The sequence below is a fragment of the Polypterus senegalus genome, chromosome 6 (assembly GCF_016835505.1).
Source record: "Polypterus senegalus isolate Bchr_013 chromosome 6, ASM1683550v1, whole genome shotgun sequence".
Classification (NCBI taxonomy): domain Eukaryota; kingdom Metazoa; phylum Chordata; class Cladistia; order Polypteriformes; family Polypteridae; genus Polypterus; species Polypterus senegalus.
The window spans coordinates 166,626,847-166,645,852 of NC_053159.1; the positions used below are offsets into that span (position 1 = coordinate 166,626,847).

General features: G+C 37.0%; 1 protein-coding gene across 3 annotated transcripts in view; it reads right to left on the bottom strand.

Moving 5' to 3' along the window:
• LOC120531779 (potassium voltage-gated channel subfamily H member 7-like) overlaps positions 1–19,006 on the bottom strand; it is a 440,320-nt gene that overhangs the window by 104,911 nt on the left and 316,403 nt on the right. The window lies entirely within an intron of this gene.

Sequence of the window (19,006 nt, forward strand, 5' to 3'; positions counted from 1 at the left end):
TTTGCAAGTTGAATGGGAGATCTGATCCTAAGCCTGCTTAATTTGCAGCCTTTAATGAATGAAGGTGGCCAATGGTTTTTAATTTGTTACAGGAACTCATCTCAGTTTGGTGACAATATACACACATACCATATTTTATGAAATTGAGCACAATTGTAAATTTATTCATTTGGAATACAAAAATGAATACTATAATTCTTTAAAGACCTAGAACAGATGGGACCATAGAACCACCTAAATTACAATTCTGCTACTGAGTTGCAAATATATACACAATGACACTATAGAAGGAATCCAAAGAATTTAATTTGTTCTAGTTTGGCTTGCCAAGGAAAGGAAATCTTGAACTAAATCCTCCCTGCATGCTTTGCTCTTTGTGCCAGATGCAATTCATTACTGCCAAGTAGGAGAAAATCCCTTGGTTTTTAACATCATTGCAACATTTAAAAAATGAAACGTCTGTATGGGAATCTATAGAAATCTGAATATTCTTTAGAACAGGTGCTTCTCCAATATACTGCACCGTCTCATTAAAAAATTCATTTAACAAATGAAAGTTAGAGACTTTGCTAAAAGCAGCCAGGCCAGATTTCCTAACCTTTCATCACTATCTATTGAAGAAATTATGGTTATAAAGGTACAGGTAGTATCACCAGACTATACGAGTGCTTCCAAAAGAATGATCTTCTATATGATCAGAATTGGGAACAGAACCTTTCAGTTACATTTTTGGATAATGAACAGAAACCATCCTTTGGTAAAATACACTCTTCCTCTGTCTATGTGAGACAAGTTCTAACTCAGCTCAAAACGGTACATCACACATACTTCTCTTGAAGTGATACTCCACCCAAAAATGATGTTTTAAATATGTTACTTACCCAATGTACTTTGTAGTAGTGGTGAAGAAAAAAGTTTAATTGCATGTTTTAATGCAGAATGGAGAGAAAAAAGTTTATGACATAACAGAAGCCAATAATGACCAACGCCATACAACAGCAAACAATTTGAAAAAAAATCAATGGAAAGAAGAAAAAAAATCGCATGTTACATGTGTCGTATAATCCACATACCAGTTATCCATTTATATACAGTATGCTTCAAAAAACATGCAGAATGCATGCTTTTTCGGTAAAATGTTATTAAATACTTTCTTCTGGAATAATCCATGCAAATCATAAACACAAAAGTAAAGCCTCATGGGATTGACTTTTTGAATTGAAGACCTGTCTCTCCCCCTCAATCATTGATCAAGAGTCCTGTAAATAAGATATAAAAAATATATATCATTTTGGATGGAGTATTCCTTTAATTCAGACTACGCAAAAATGCACCTGGATCAAAGCTCTAATTGAAAGGAACATTGACAGGCACCTGTTTCTCTGTTTTGGACATGTCTCCAGTTCAGATCTTATTTGAGTGAAACCATTCTAAGCAGTCTTGGGTTGTTGAAAATCATCTTAAACTCTCAGACAGCTCTATCCAGAGTAACACCCAATAATATGTTAGTGCTTAATTAACAGTCTATTACAGTAACTTCTCCTAAGTGCTCAGCAAGCCATTGTATCATATTCAAATAAACCTACCATAACAAAATAAGAAATTGATTCCCAATTTTACTTAATTAGAAAAAAATTAATTCACTTTACAAATACCAGTTCAAAAGTTTCTTTTATGGTCTGACGGGCAATTATCAATGTTGTCTTCATTTGACTGGATATGCTAACCTTTCTTCATTTCAACATTTCTTCAGATCTCTGAGATATTTGTTCATATTAAACATTTTGCCTGCCTGCTTTCTAAATGGGTAAGGAATGCATGCTGTACCTGACCTGAGTTGAATAAGGGGTTGTATTACAACATCTTATTAACTTGTAATGTAACCTAACATGACATTTTTAAAATGGCATAGTCCAGCCCATCCGCCACAGGGAGCTGTGGCTTATCGGAGAAGCACTCAGGAGCAGGTACAAGGCAGGAAACAGCCCTTGACATGGCACTAGTCAAGCTAAGTGTGAACTAATGCACAAAACTCCACAGGGCCAATTTAGATTAGCCTTTGAACGCAGCCAACGCCAACTTTGGGGAGGTGGGAGGAAGCCAGAGAACCCACAGAAAGTCATATCCAAGGGAGTATGCAGTCAATACACAGCCAACAAACAGGTGTTGGATTTGAACCCAAGGCAGCCTGAGCTATGAAGAAAGTACTATAAACTGCACTATCATGCCACACTGAAACTTTAGAGTAAATAAATTCAAGCAGAAAGTAAGAAATGTGTTGTTGATAGCAGTAAATATGTTATTTAAATTTAAATAGGCAATGAATACAAACTATTTTTATTGGATTTATTTTACTGAAAGTTAGATGATACATGACTTTATATAAATGAATGTAAACTAAACTTCATATTATCACAGGACCTGTATAGCCTTTTCTGTTCAAATATAAACGTCTACTGGGGGAGGAGAAGCTAAAATCATATAGCAATCGCTTGATCAATTCTATCTGCCTTTTGGCAAGGCAATCTCAAATTAATTAAGTGCACTAGGTCTTATCTCTGTATTTGGGATTTGCCATAGAAAAACCCAGCAAACCAAAATACTCATTTTTTGTGCACTGTGATTTAATTGGACTTAACATGCACCCAGCCGTGATTAAACAAAAAGTGACAAATTTATCTCACGCTGCCAGACATTCAGTTAAGTGTTTGACAGAGGTTACAGAAGACACATCCATCCTATAATTCACAGCAAATGAAAAATACAGCACATAGCGACCATCTAGTTATACCCTTCACTATTTTTAAAATGAATGAACATTCATGCATGCATGTAAGAATGTGTGCGCGTATCTGGTATTTCCATTATAGTGCTGTGCTGCTGTTGCATTTTTTGCCCTATGTATTTTTAATAATATTTTAGCTCTCTTATTACTTCAGTGGAAAAAAAAATGATGCTGCAGCACCTAGAATGGGGTCCTGCCATGTGCCCATCAGCTTACTGGATAAGGGAACCAGAAGATGAATGAATAACAGTAATGTGATAGGGTGCATTCTCTTTTTTGTATCTTTGCTTATGAAATACTTTACTTTAGTAAAAAATGAAAACTGAGCAATTGATTGAGCCACTTTTGCATGGACAGTATACACTCATCGAGCAGATTTTTAAGACAACTACCTTATATTAATACCGGACATGGCTTTCTTTTGCTCTCAAAATATCCTCAGATTTTCATGGCATAGACTTGACAAGATGTCGGAAACAGTCCTTTGAGATTCTGGTTCATGTTGACATAATTGCATCATGTAGTTTCTGCAGATTTGTCAGCAGCACATTCATGCTGCAAATCTCTTGTTCTACTACATCCCAAAAGTGTTCTGTTGGATACAAATCCAATGACTGGGGAGGCCACTGAACTCATTGTCATGATCATTAAACAACTTTGAGATGACGTTTGCTTTGTGACATGGTGCATTATCATGCAGGTGGTAGCTTTTAGAAGATGACTAAATTGTGGCCATGAAGGGATGCGCTTGATTAACAACAATACTTAAGTAGGCTGTGGCATTCAAGTGATGATTAACAGGTATTGATGGGCCCAAAGCGTGCAATAAAACATTCCCCACATAATTACATTACCACCAGCTTGGCCGGTTGAGGTAAAGGGTATGGATTCTTGCTGCTGGTACCAAATTCTGACCATATCATCTGTGTGTCTTAGCAGAAATCAAAATTTTCAGACCAGGCTCCATTTTTCCAGTCTTCAACTGCCAGTTTTGGTAAACTTGTTCCGACTGCAGCCTCAGCTTTCTGTTCTGGGCTAACAGGAATGGAAATATCAAGATCTTCTACTATTGTATCTCATCCATATCAAGGTGTGACGTGTTGTGGATTCTGATATTGTTTTCAGCTCATTACAGTTGTACGGAGCGGTTATCTGAGTTACCATTGCCTTTCTGTCAGTTTGAACCAGTCTGGTCACTCTTTTCTGACCTTTCACATAAACAAGATGTTTCTGTCTGCAGAAGTTCTGATCACTAAACATGTTTTGTTTTTTCTTACCCATTCTGTGTAAACTCTTGAGACTATTGTGCATGAAAATCCCAGGAGATCAGCAGTTACAAAGATATTAAACCAAGCCAGTCTGGCACCAACAATCATGCCACAGTCAAAATCACTGAGACCACATTTTTCACCATTCTGGTGTTTGATGTAAACATCAACTGAATCATCTGACCTGTGACTGCAAGATTTTATGCATTGTGCTGCTGTTATGCATTGTGCAGCCAAATGATTGGCTGATTAGAAACCTGCATGGATATAAGCAGGTGCACAGGTGTTCCTAACAAATTGCTCAGTGAGTATACTTTACTTTTCAAAAAGTCTGAATCTGGAGTTTGTATTTTTCTATGTCTGATTAACATCTGCCCTCCAAAAAATGAAACATTTATATACTGGTTATCAAAAGTGTTCCATACACAGTTTGTTCAGATATTTTTTGAAGTATTGTGAGCCTTTCCAATAAGACCAGTTAGCATAGCACAAAATGTGGTTTAGTTTTTAAAGGCATTGACCTTTAATAAACATGAAATTTGGTTCAATCCTGAACTCTAACTCACTGTGAGAACCCAAGCAAGCTTATTTTAATTAATTAATTGTGAAAAAGTATGCAAGCCATTATACTGCCTCATCATCTTTGAAGTCAACTTGGACAAAGATGTCAGCAACATGTAAACTAATCACAAAAGAATCAACCAAATTAAATTATATGAACACAATGTAAAGTTATGGGGCCTCAAGTTCCAATTACTACCTGGCATTACCATCGATCCAGCAGCAGTTAATGAAGCCAAGAATAAAAGCAGTTAACACCAAATTATGTGCTCTGCTGGGTTCTCCTTTGAGACACCTTTCTGCTTACTGCATTAGTAGTGGAATTTTATTGCAAGGAAAATCGATTCTAATTTACTTTAATACTTTTTACAGATATCACTCCATGCTTTCTCTATATGGTGGTGAAAAAAAAATCAAATAGTGGTTCCATCAGTGGCAGTGAGTGTGGTAGCAATGGCGGGTCACATAGTTAGAAACCCTCCAAAGTCAAATCCAGAGTGTGAAACAGTGGGAGCCACCTTAGTGTTCCATTTAAACTAAGAGAAATCTTTTCCTTAGGCAGTGAAACCATATACAATACTACTTGCAATAAAACAAATAGAAATATGAATGTGGCTCAGAACTCTGTTTTGTATTAGGATTTGGATTCCTATGGCTGATAGTTATTTTAAATGTTGAAATGGGCCTAACTACACCTTTTAATTTTCAAAAATTTAGGAAAAACTTTGGATGAGAATTGGACATTGATTTGCCAGTTCACATTTACTGTGGGATGCAAAAGTTTGGGCAACCTTGTTAATAGTCATTATTTTCCTGTATAAATCATTGGTTGTTACGATAAACAAATATCAGTTAAACATATCATATAGGAGACACACACAGTGATATTTGAGAAGTGAAATGAAGTTTATTGGATTTACAGAAAGTGTGCAATAATTGTTCAAACAAAATCAGGCAGGTGCATAAATTTGGGCACCACAAAAAAGAAATTAAATCAATATTTAGTAGATCCGCCTTTTGCAGAATTTACAGCCTCTAAATGCTTCCTGTAGGTTCCAATGAGAGTCTGGATTGTGGTTGAAGGTATTTTGGACTATTCCTCTTTACAAAACATCTCTAGTTCATTCAGGTTTGATGGCGTCCGAGCATGGACAGCTCTCTTTAACTCACACCACAGATTTTCAATTATATTCAGGTCTGGGGACTGAGATGGCCATTGCAGAACGTTGTACTTGTTCCTCTGCATGAATGCCTTAGTGGATTTTGAGCAGTGTTTCGGGTCGTCTTGTTGAAAGATCCAGCCCCGGCACAGCTTCAGCTTTGTCACTGATTCCTGGACATTGGTCTCCAGAATCTGCTGATACTGAGTGGAATCCATGCGTCCCTCAACTTTGACAAGATTCCCAGTCCCTGCACTGGCCACACAGCCCCAAAGCATGATGGAACCACCACCATATTTTACTGTAGGTAGCAGGTGTTTTTCTTGGAATGCTGTGTTCTTTTTCCTCCATGCATAACGCCCCTTGTTATGCCCAAATAACTCAATTTTAGTTTCATCAGTCCACAGCACCTTATTCCAAAATGAAGCTGGCTTGTCCAAATGTGCTTGAGCATACCTCAAGCGGCTCTGTTTGTGCTGTGGGCGGAGAAAAGGCTTCCTCTGCATCACTCTTGCATACAGCATCTCCTTGTGTAAAGTGCGCCGAATGGTTGAACGATGCACAGTGACTCCATCTGCTGCAAGATGATGTTGTAGGTGCTGGTCTGTGGGTTGACTCTGACTGTTCTCACCATTCGTCGCTTCTGTCTTTTCGAAATCTTTCTTGGTCTGCCACTTTCAGCCTTAACTTGAACTGAGCCTGTGGTCTTCCATTTCCTCAATATGTTCCTAACTGTGGAAACAGACAGCTTAAATCTCTGGGACAGCTTTCTGTATCCTTCCCCTAAACCTTGATGGTGAACAATCTTTGTCTTTAGGTCATTTGAGAGTTGTTTTGTGACCCCCATGTTGCTACTCTTCAGAGAACATTAAAAGAGGAGGGAAACTTACAATTGATCCCCTTAAATACTCTTTCTCATTATAGGATTCACCTGTGTATGTAGGTCAGGGGTCACTGAGCTTACCAAGCCAATTTGAGATCCAATAATTAGTTCTAAACGTTTTGGAATCAATAAAATGACAACAGTGCCCAAATTTATGCACCTGCCTGATTTTGTTTGAACAATTATTGCACACTTTCTGTAAATCCAATAAACTTCATTTCACTTCTCAAATATCACTGTGTGTGTCTCCTATATGATATATTTAACTGACATTTTTTATCGTAACAACCAACGATTTATACAGGAAAATAATGACTATTAACAAGGTTGCCCAAACTTTTGCATCCCACTGTACTTCACTGTGCCCAAAATAGTTGAATTGGACTGTTATGTTTCCCTAAATTCCACTCTAAACCCAGTTTTGGCTAATAAACTTCATGAGAGTACTGTTCTCCATGTGAGGAAACATTTCTAAAATTTAATTTTAAGCAGCTTTCTTTTTTGAAGGAACAATATAGTAAAATCTGTCCTCTGCATTATTGATCTCCTTCAAAATTTTAACCATCTATTCCTTAAGTCTTCCTAGTCAGGTCTTTTACTATGTTCTTCTTTCTTCCATTTAGTATCACGGGAGATTAAAGCTTAAACACTAACAATGGACAGAATGCAGGGCCCAACCCTAAGCCACCAGTCATTACCAAAGTGAATTCACATAATTGAAATTATTTAGGTCCCCATTTAGATAGATAGATAGATAGATACTTTATTAATCCCAAGGGGAAATTCACATAATCCAGCAGCAGTATACTGATACAAAGAAACAATATTAAATTAAATAGTTATTAAAATGAAAAAAAAAATGAAAAAATGAAAAAAAAAAAAAAACGTTTACTGTCTCTAGAAAGAATTTCCTGAAAGAAAATCTTGTAAACACTGGGAGAAAATATAAACTCCACATAGAGAAGGAATTCAAGCATGGTTCAAGAATTATGAAGCAACTGCTTTAATCTTTACAAATTTCTCAGTCTTTCTTTGTAGACTGAACTTGTGTTATTATTAACTTATTCATGTTATATAAGAACCAAAGTGATCCCAGTGCAATGAACTTTGGCTAAGCCACTGGATGATGTTCCTGAGGTGCAAGTGACAGGGCACCAGCTGAAGTAATTTAAATATAAAAACAATTGATCTTTCATTTGAAATTTTGTGATGGATCTCTTTCAAATCACATTCAAATTGCTTTCAAATCACAGTCTGTTCACTGCCCATATGGAGCCTGCTTATTGTTTTGAGGTTTCCTAGGTTTTCCTTAGTTTTTCCACAAAACAAATATATGCAGGCCAGGTCGAGTGGGGAGTTGAAAACTGGCCACCAACGTTTGGTTATGTGTATGTGTTCCCTGTGATGTTCTGGCATTCCACTTTTGGGTAGCTGCAGTAGCAGACACTGCCATTACATGGCTGTTTAATGTGTGTTGAGGCAATGAATGGATGGAGTTTCAGACTATTTCATGTAACTTTATCTTTGAATGTGATTTTACCTGGGTACACATACATAAAAAGAAATGCAGGTTAGGTTAATTGATTACTGTAAATTGGCATATATGTGACCGACCGACACCCTGTGTCATGGAGGTTCATCTTATGCGTGAAGCTGCTAAGACAAGTTTCTGAGCCCTTACAAACTTATAATTAGATTAAACCAGCTTGAAAAACAAGTAACATTTAATTACACAAATATTATTTGTTAACCAGAAGCGTCTAAAATTATGGCATTGAATGTGGCACAGTGGTAGCGCTGCTGCCTCGCAGTTAGGAGACCCGGGTTCGCTTCCCGGGTCCTCCCTGCGTGGAGTTTGCATGTTCTCCCTGTTTTAGCGTGGGTTTCCTCCCACAGTCCAAAGACATGCAGGTTAGGTGGATTGGTGATTCTAAATTTTCGTGAGAGTGTGGGTGTGTGTGTCCTGTGGTGGGTTGGGGCCCTGCCCAGGATTGGTTCCTGCCTTGTGCCCTGTGTTGGCTGGGACTGGCTCCAGCAGACTCCCGTGACCCTGTGTTCAGATTCAACGGGTTGGAAAATGGATGGATGGATGTTTGCATTCCAAAGTGTGAGCTTGATAATTATTAGTTATCCTATAAATTTCAAGAGCTGCCCATATATTTTTCCAAAATGTTTTTTATTGGTATTAACTTATTAGATTAATTGTTTAAACATTCTCATAAAATAACTAAATAAATTTGCTGCTCATCTCTAATAGGACAGTGAATCAGAACACATCTGTTTATGTACAGTTATAGCGTTCGACAGTAAGACATTGTGAGCCCTAACCTGCACTCCTCCATAAGACATCAATAATGTTATTCACACTTCTTCTTTGACCCTGAGAACTCAGTTGCAAGCTGTCCTGGAGAATAAAATTGTCATTTGAAACTGCACACTTCTTATTTTAAAAAAATATTTTATTTTTTGCTTAGTTTTTAAATTTTGATCAAATGGACCATGGTTAACTAATTTACAAAGGACTTTACAGGACCCTTAAGGCAATTTAACTATCTAATGTACAGGGCCAATTTACATTGAAAGCATCCTCTCTTGTGGACTAATAATTTATGACCCAAATACATTTATACATTCTTTCAGCATTTTACCAGTAATTTATAACTTGAATGTATTTGTTTTTTATTCCAAGGATTAATGGTGCTTTTAGTCTAAAACATACAGTCAGTTTAGAACTTAATCATAACAGAAAATTGATGCAGTATTAGATTGTACAGATATACTGAGGATTCAAGTTTTTGTGAAGAGCCACCAATCACTAGGAGAGCTAGCCAATCATATGTGTGCAATATCACATGTTCTGGAATCCCACGTGTGATTTCAATAAAAATAATGACTTGTCTGAAGGACCAAGACATGTCAGAATTAACCAGGTAAAGTGTTTCATCTGAACGTTGAAGAGCATAACTCATGCATCACATCAACTGCTGAATCAAACAGCAACTTAGAACAGCATCCACAACTTGACATTTGTGATTTTCAGTAAGCTTTTATAAGACTATATACAGCGTTATATACAGTGCATCCGGAAAGTATTTACAGCGCATCACTTTTTCCACATTTTGGTATGTTACAGCCTTATTCCAAAATGGATTAAATTCATTTCTTTCCTTAGAATTCTACACACAACACCCCATAATGACAATGTGAAAAAAGTTTACTTGAAGATTTTGCAAATTAATTAAAAATAAAAAAAACTGAGAAATCACATGTACATACGTATTCACAGCCTTTGCTCAATACTTTGTCGATGCACCTCTGGTAGCAATTATAGCCTCAAAAGTCTTTGTGAATATGATGCCACAAGCTTGGCACACCTATCCTTGGCCAGTTTCACCCATTCCTCTTTGCAGCACCTCCCAAGCTCCATCAGGTTGGATGGGAAGCGTCGGTGCACAGCCATTTTAAGATCTCTCCAGAGATGTTCAATCAGATTCAAGCCTGGGCTCTGGCTGGGCCACTCAAGTACATTCATAGAGTTGTCCTGAAGCCACTCCTTTGATATCTCGGCTGTGTGCTTAGGGTCGTTGTCCTGCTGAAAGATGAACCATCACCCTAGTCTGAGGTCAAGAGTGCTCTGGAGCAGGTTTTCATATAGGATGTCTCTGTACAATGCTACAGTCATCTTTCCCTTTATCCTGACTAGTCTCCCAGTTCCTGCCGCTGAAAAACATCCCCACAGCATGATGCTGCCACCACCATGCTTCACTGTAGGGATGATATTGGCCTGGTGATGAGCGGTGCCTGGTTTCCTTCAAAAGTGATGCCTGGCATTTACACCAAAGAGTTCAATCTTTGTCTCATCAGACCAGAGAATTTTGTTTCTCATGGTCTGAGAGTCCTTCAGGTGCCTTTTGGCAAACTCCAGGCGGGCTGCCATGTGCCTTTTACTAAGGAGTGGCTTCCGTCTGGCCACTCTACCATACAGGCCTGATTGGTGGACTGCTGCAGAGATGGTTGTCCTTCTGGAAGGTTCTCCTCTCTCCACAGAGGACCTCTGGAGCTCTGACAGAGTGACCATCGGGTTCTTGGTCACCTCCCTGACTAAGGCCCTTCTCCCCCGATCGCTCAGTTTAGATGGCCGGCCAGCTCTAGGAAGAGATCTGGTGGTTTCGAACTTCTTCCACTTACGGATGTTGGAGGCCACTGTGCTCATTGGGACCTTCAAAGCAGCAGAAATTTTTCTGTAATCTTCCCCAGATTTGTGCCTCGAGACAATCCTGTCTAGGAGGTCTACAGACAATTCCTTTGACTTCATGCTTGGTTTGTGCTCTGACATGAACTGTCAACTGTGGGACCTTATATAGACAGGTGTGTGACTTTCCAAATCATGTCCAATCAACTGAATTTACCACAGGTGGACTACAATTAAGCTGCAGAAACATCTCAAGGATGATCAGGGGAAACAGGATGCGCCCTGAGCTCAATTTTGAGCTTCATGGCAAAGGCTGTGAATACTTATGTACATGTGCTTTCTCAATTTTTTTATTTTCAATAAATTTACAAAAATCTCAAGTAAACTTTTTTTATGTTGTCATTATGGGGTGTTGTGTGTAGAATTCTGAGGAAAAAAATGAATTTAATCCATTTTGGAATAAGGCTGTAACATTAAAAAATGTTGAAAAAGTGATGTGCTATGAATACTTTGCGGATGCACTGTATACAATATATATATATGCAGCTGGGTTCGCTTCCCGGGTCCTCCCTGCGTGGAGTTTACATGTTCTCCCTGTGTCTGCATGGGTTTCCTCCGGTTTACTCCCACAGTCCAAAGACATGGAGGTTAGGTGTATTGGCAATTCTAAATTGTCCCTAGGGTGTGCTTAACCCTGTAGGTAGGTTATAGCAGGTTGGATAATGGATGGGTGGATATATATACACATATATATCTCTATTATAATTAAAAAATCTTGGGAGACAATACTTTTTATCCTGCGACAAGATGTGATTTTTTGAAGAGAGACATTTTCACGTCCCGCGAGACGAGACTTTGTGCCAAGAGAGTTAACCACGCCCGGGGCCAGAAATAAAAGACAAAGAGTAGATAACAAAGTAGAACATCGTAAAGAATTCAAAAACGTTGGCGCAATACACATGCAGAGGCAGGTTAGAGATAATGTAAGTATGAAAATTCGAAAGTCTCAAAAAAATGATAGTAAAGATCGCTTTAGCACAAACAAATGGAAATTATTAGTCAGCAAAATAAAAGAACAGCGAAAAGAGATTGAATATATTGTTCAGATTTAAACTTTAGGTCGGAGACTTGTAGATCGTCTAATTCGTGTTGCCATCAGGGAAAAGTAGTGTTTCTCCCCAATGAAGAGGCATATCCGCGAGAATTAAAAGATTGGTTGTTTGATGAAAGTGAAATACCACAAGAGAAATTTTCAAGCCTGTGAGACAAGACTTTATACAAAGAGATTTGGAAAAGTCCGTACACATCTAAAACATTTACAGCCATGCACACAGTTCAATTTATTTCTCATTTGCATGAATGCTATTGTCAGACACAGTTCGTGTTAAGAGAAAGAAACGATATTCACTCATGGGCAGTTATACATTGCGTTGTCACAAAGTAATTCCAAACATGGAATCAAAATTCAATGCGATATTGACGAAAAGGTAAAAGCGAAAAGAGATTGAATACATGGACATACTGTAGGTGATATGACAGAAGTATGTAGATATTGTTTGGCTTTAAACTTTATGTCGGAGACTTGTAGATTATCTAATATGTGTTGCCATCAGGAAAAAGTAGAGTTTCTTCCAAATGAAGAGGCCTATCTAAGAGAATTAAAAGTTTGGTTGTTGGCGTAGCGCACACAGGGGGGTTGGCAAGCGAAGCGAGCAGATAGATAGATAGATAGATAGATAGATAGATAGATAGATAGATAGATAGATAGATAGATAGATAGATAGATAGATAGATTCTCTGTACTTTGTTTTTATATCTAGAGTAATTAAAGTAATAAAATAAATATGAGGGCATCTGTTGCAGCAGATATATCATTTTCTCTGATCTACAAGGTTTTATCAAGGCTGAGAGGTTGCACCTCAATAGAAAGATCAAGTGCAAAAGAAATAGGACAATGGAAAGTGGCATATAACCACATGGTGTTTGAGGCATCATGTTCTTGGGGGCATCCATTTGTTAGTGCTGGAAACAGTGAGTCTCTAAGTGGAGTACTGAGGAATGACAGGCTTTAGGCATCACTAATACATACTTATGTATGCAAAACTGTGAATTTTTGTGTGCGTCTGTATCTGTGTGCGTGTTAATCTTTATGTTCTTTTGAACATACTGTAGAAAGGTGCATCAATGAGCTCTGCTTGGCCATTCTCAGAACCCACTACTTCTGAAGCTCAGTGACTATCAGTGCTTTTATCCACAGTATATTCAGTACATTTTTAACTCTGTTAATGTTAATTACTAAAACAATTTAATAATACCCTGTTGTTTAAATCACAACACACACATCAAAACACTATGTTATGCAGTGCTATGGTGGCAAACAGGATATTTCAAATTAAACACAGAATTAGTTGCAGTTATTATTAATATTTACTGAAGTGTATAAAATATTTCATTAAAAGGTATTATGTATAGTTATAGAGACACAAGTTCCATTAAAAGATTGAGAATTTTATGGTAATTTGTCTCACTTGTAGATTATTTTTAATCTCTTTTTATTTTATAGGCTGCGGTGGGCTGGCACCCTGCCCGGGGTTTGTTTCCTGCCTTGTGCCCTGTGTTGGCTGGGATTGGCTCCAGCAGACCCCTGTGACCCTGTAGTTGGGATATAGTGGGTTGGATAATGGATGGATGAATGGATTATTTTATAGGACATAAAATAAACTCTGTACGTACTATATAAAATAAAGTCTGTAATACTAAGTATGGAATCAATTTTTATTCTCTTTAATGATAGAAAATTCGAAATGCACCACTTTTTTTAAATATCGCATTTTTTTATTAAAAATGTCCCCAGCCTCACTAAGCTGAACCATTGTTTTTAAATATGCATCTCTTTAAAACTGTTGCTGTTCTCGATAGCTAAAGTACTTTAGAAATACATTCTACATTATTGACATTAGATTGAATAACTGAATGGCTAATGCTGTTTCTTGTTATTGCTTCAGTCTCTACCTCTGGCTTGCAGCTGTTGACACCATACTGTGACCTTGACTGAGTAATTTAACCTGTTATGGCTCTAATTCATTGAACAGGATTAAACAGCTATATTAATCATGACACACCAACAATATCCAAGGATTCTGAATTTCTGGTCAGGTTTCTCAGCCACCGCAGTGGCCTTAACTATTGAAATAAATCCAACTCCACCTTAAACTTCTAGCAAGTCCACCACTGTGAGAAGCAAGCCTACAAAGTTCAAAATAACCTCAAAATTCTCCTTTCATCATGTATTCATAACCTCAATTGAGGTAAATGTTTCTCATATTTGCTCAGATCACTTTGAGTGACTACCTGCCTCACCTTCCCACACAACTGCATTTTTTTGGTAGGACCTCCAATGCATGGGTCTTTGATTCAGTAGTCTGCTGTCTTCATGACCTGCTGTGACCTTACTCAAATCCAGTTCTCTGGTATGAGATACTAGAATGTTGCCTGATTTGAGAAATTCAGACATTATGATTCAGATCAGACAAATCGCTCCTTCTAATTACATTCCTCCAGGTGCATCCATAATTGAGAAATTAAGTCTTCCACAGCCACATTTCAGTACATCACTCTTACTGTCATTAAAAAGGATACATATTGGCTCCTCTCTATAACTAAAAGGTGACAATTTCACTCACTGGTATGAACTCCATCTCTGTCTACTATACAAAAAAGGATGGTCTTTTGGCCAGGAAGCCCTGCAGATATTTTCTTCAGCTTCACTCATTGGACTGTTATTTAGAAACTTAAAAAAAGAATTCTATATTTAAGGACTTTAATTCTTCTAATTATATATTTTGTATGTAATTGTGCATTATTTATTTATCTTTTGTATAAAATTTACTCATTATTCTTATCAAAATTTAAATTTCTTTGCATGTGACTACTTTGACATGTTGTAAAGCAGTTTGATCTACATCCTTTGTATGAAAATGTGCTATAGAAAAAAATGTTTTCGTTGTACTATCTATGTGTGCATGTGTGTGTGTGTGTGTGTGTGTGTCTGGCCCTTACGAGCATTCTAATTGGTCAGTTTTTGCTTTGGTCTGATTGGTCAATTTTACTTTGGCTGCTAGTCAAATGTGCTTGTGAGTGGAAGCACTGGGCAAAAGTGGTTGAGACACATGAGGACACCAAAAAAGGCCTGGGAGGGATGCTGACAGTCACCTACAAAGAGGTTAAATGTTTGCAAGAGGTTAAAAATTTTTGCTGCAGGAAATAGGGCCTGTCTACCATTTGTGGCAGACAAAAACCAGACAGAAGGTAAGCACAGTGTCTTAAAATGACAAAGGTCGAGAAACAAGATTTATGTTAACATGATTGAAGGATGAAGTACCAGGCAAGAGAGGTTGAGACACACAAGGACATTGACGAAAGGCATTGGATGAATGATAGGTGTACATAAAAGGCAAGAGATATCAAATATTTTAAATGCATTCTACCTGTACAGCGAGAGGTAAATATTATTGTAAGGGACTTCTGCAGTAGGTTTTTCCTATATGCCAACATCAAAGTGGAAATGAGGCCACTTTGATTAAAGGCATCTGCTTTCATAAAAATGCTATGCATGGAGGCGAATGTAACAGTATAACCACCAATATGAGCTTAGACTCCTTCAGCATTGGTGAAGTGACATTCCAGACATCTATTAGCTAAAGGCAGGCTCTCCAGAGATCTCTCACTCTGGCATTACATTTGACCCATAATCTTTGCTTTGTGGGCAGTGAACACACATGTTTAACTAAGCTGATGACAATTGGGCTATGTGTGCTGTCTTTTGAATAGCTCAAAACTGCATACATGCTACCCTCATATTAAATCAACCAACAGAGCAAGCAAGTTTGAAAAATGAATGAAAGAATGAATGGGCAATTTTTTATCTGCTTATTTTTTAAAATTGTCATATATTTATCGAAATGGAGATCAAGTGTAGTTCAATGAAAAAATACATCATCAGGGCATGATTTAACATATTGAAAATTTGAAATTTGTGAAATTTTAAGCTGTTTTAAAATTATTTAAAATGAAGCTAAAGTAATTTAACATTGCATAATATAAAACAAAACTCCATACAAAATTAAGAAATTGTGATCCTGCCTTAAAATCTTTGAACAGATGGTAACAGATATGTGGTAAGGGATTCTCTGTAATGTGAACATAGTTATTTTTTCATCTTTTCTAGTTAATAATTAAAAATAAAATTCAAAAAAAAGGAAACAAACAAGAAACATAAATAAATATAACACTTCATTAGAAGATTCCTTCCAGGGTAGCAACAACTCTCATATGCACCAGTAAGCTTAACAGAAAAAAATATATGTTCTAAAGAGATGTCCATGCTTGAATTTTCATGTAAGCTCCAATTTGCAAATGATATAAAAATAACAGTAAAGTGTCATGGTATGCAAATTACATACAACAAATGAAAGTCCTGGATATTAAATTTAAGTTTGAAGGTCACTTTTATACACTTTTTAAAGAGCAATTCACGTTTCAATCAAAATCACATTTAAACAACATCAAAATATCAGTCTCAGCTCCTGGAACAGCTACAGTTTTCACCCATCAAGAACTTAATTACTGCATTACATTACTCCAAAATAAAAATGTTTCCAAGTTTATATTTGTAATTTCATGTTTTCCAAAGCAAAGTCAAACAGATTGATGTCAATAATAGTATTAATACCCTCCTTACCTATGCAGAATTACAAAAATGCTTCAAAACAATTTGCTAATCCTAGCCCCAAAATCATTGTTGTGAAAAAAGCGGACTCCCTTATTTCTGATAATGCAGCTTTTTGCAAAGTTTCCAAAATATAATAAACAGATTTTGGTGTGTATGATGATGTATCTGTTTGCTTGTTTATTTATATCTGCTGCTTCAGCATCAACTATTTTTTCATATTATAACATACCATAGTATTTTAAAATTCAGTTCAAGGTCACAGGGTAGGGGGTCCTATCTTGGTAGTATATCGTGGAAAGGAGAACCAACACTATACAGGGTGCCAATCTATCATTAGAACATTAGAACACTCTGGACGAGAACAGGCCATTCAGCCCAACAAAGCTCGCCAGTCCTATCCACTTGTTTCCTCCAAGAAAACATCAAGTCGAGTTTTGAAAGCTCCTAACGTCTTAATGTCTACCACACTACTTGGTAGCTTAACAGGGTATCACTGGGTAACCAAATGCAAAGCACAGCCACACTCATACAAAGCCAACTTAAAATCATCAATTCACTAAATATGCATGCATTTAGGAATATGGAAGGAAAACCCACACGGAAAGCAAGCACATTTCACACAGGTATGAGATTCAAGCCCGAGACATTGGATAAGTTAGTCAGCAATGCATTCACTTTTGCTTCTGTGCTACCTTAAGCAGTTACTAAATTTCCTTATTTTAATATGAACTAAGGAAACAACCTCTAAACATAAAGTAGAGAGTATTAATGCAAACCTGAAAATGAGCCATTTTTGATAGCCGTTTTCCGAACCTGTTTCAATTAATCCATAGATGTGTTGTGAAAGAGCTTAACCAGACAGTTTAGGGTGCATGGCAGGAGTCACACAAGGATGACAGTCTATCAAACCTTGAGGGCCACAACACAGTAGCCAATTAATGTAACTCAGAGTTGTGAAGATGTAATGCATTTTAATTGATATTTATAGCAAAATAAACCGATGATTGTTCATGACAGTGAAGACTGAAAATTAATACATAGGATACCATAACATAACATTCTCAAATTCACTTATTCTAATTCAGGGTCACAGGGAGCACAGCTCATTCTGGCAACACTGCGAGTATAGCAGAGGACAGCCCTGAACATGTGCCAGTTCTACACAAGCCCCCTAACTCACAGAGGGCAAATGCAAAACCAAAATTCATGCACACAAAGGCTGAAAAAACTCCTCTTATCCATCACTAGTAGGAAATTATCCTTTAAAACCTTTTACTGTAGCTTTATAAAATATTTATTAACAATGGAGGTGGACAGTGTATGCTTGTGGAATCATAAATTTTGTAAGTTTCATTAATAATTAATTTTGAAGCATCCAGACAATTTTGACTTAATATGTCATATCTAATAAAAGAAAACCATAATAGGATGTGAATAAAGTAACTATATATACACTGTGGGACAGAATGGTGGCACAGGAGTTAGCACAGACTCCCAGCTGCACTGTTCATGGTTTTCAAGATGTAATGGACTGGTGGTCATCAATGACTGTTATGGCCTTGGGGCTAGTTTTGTTGATATAGGCCCTATGACCCAGTAATTTTATAAAGCAGGTTTAACAATTGGATGGATATATATAAATTTGAAACCATCACAGTTAATGGATAATTATATATGGAATGTAAATGACCTAAAGTGTGAAATGTTGGTATTGAGCTTACAGTGACATCACTATCCAGCACTGAAGAAAAGTCTCTATGGCTGGAAGAGTGACCAAGATTAAGTTGATTATTTATACACTGTATAAAAATATTTAACTGAAAGTTAAAAAAAAAGTTAACTGAACTGGAGCAGTATGCAAAGGTTGTAATTGGACAACTGGAAGACCCACTTGTAAAACTATTTTCTTAGAAGTCAGTCTGTTCTTCCCTTTCACCAAAAGTAATATAGAAAAGTGCAAAGTGCTACATTTGGGCAAAAAGAACATCAGTTATAAATATAAGATGGGAGACACTGTCCTATAGGAAGCAACCTCTGAAATGTTTATAGTGGTTTATTTTGACACATTTTCTTCAAGAGCTATTAAAAAGGGCTAATAAAATGTTAGGTTATTGTAAAAACTGTTGCATACAAATTATGCCTGGATTATATATAATGTACTAGTGAGAACACATCTGCAATACTGCATGCAGTTCTGGTCACTGCAATAAAAAAGACAGCAGGACTTGAAGCTGTGCAGAGGAGAACAATATCAGAATTCTCAAAGGCTTTGATAAAGTACATCCAGAAAAAAATCTTTCATCTAGTTCAACAGTGAATCTCATACCCAAGGGCATCAGTGGAAAGTGAAGGGAAGTGTATTTCATACTGAAGCAAGGAAGCACTTCTTCTGGAATCTGGAACAAACCATCAAACTATGTAGCTGA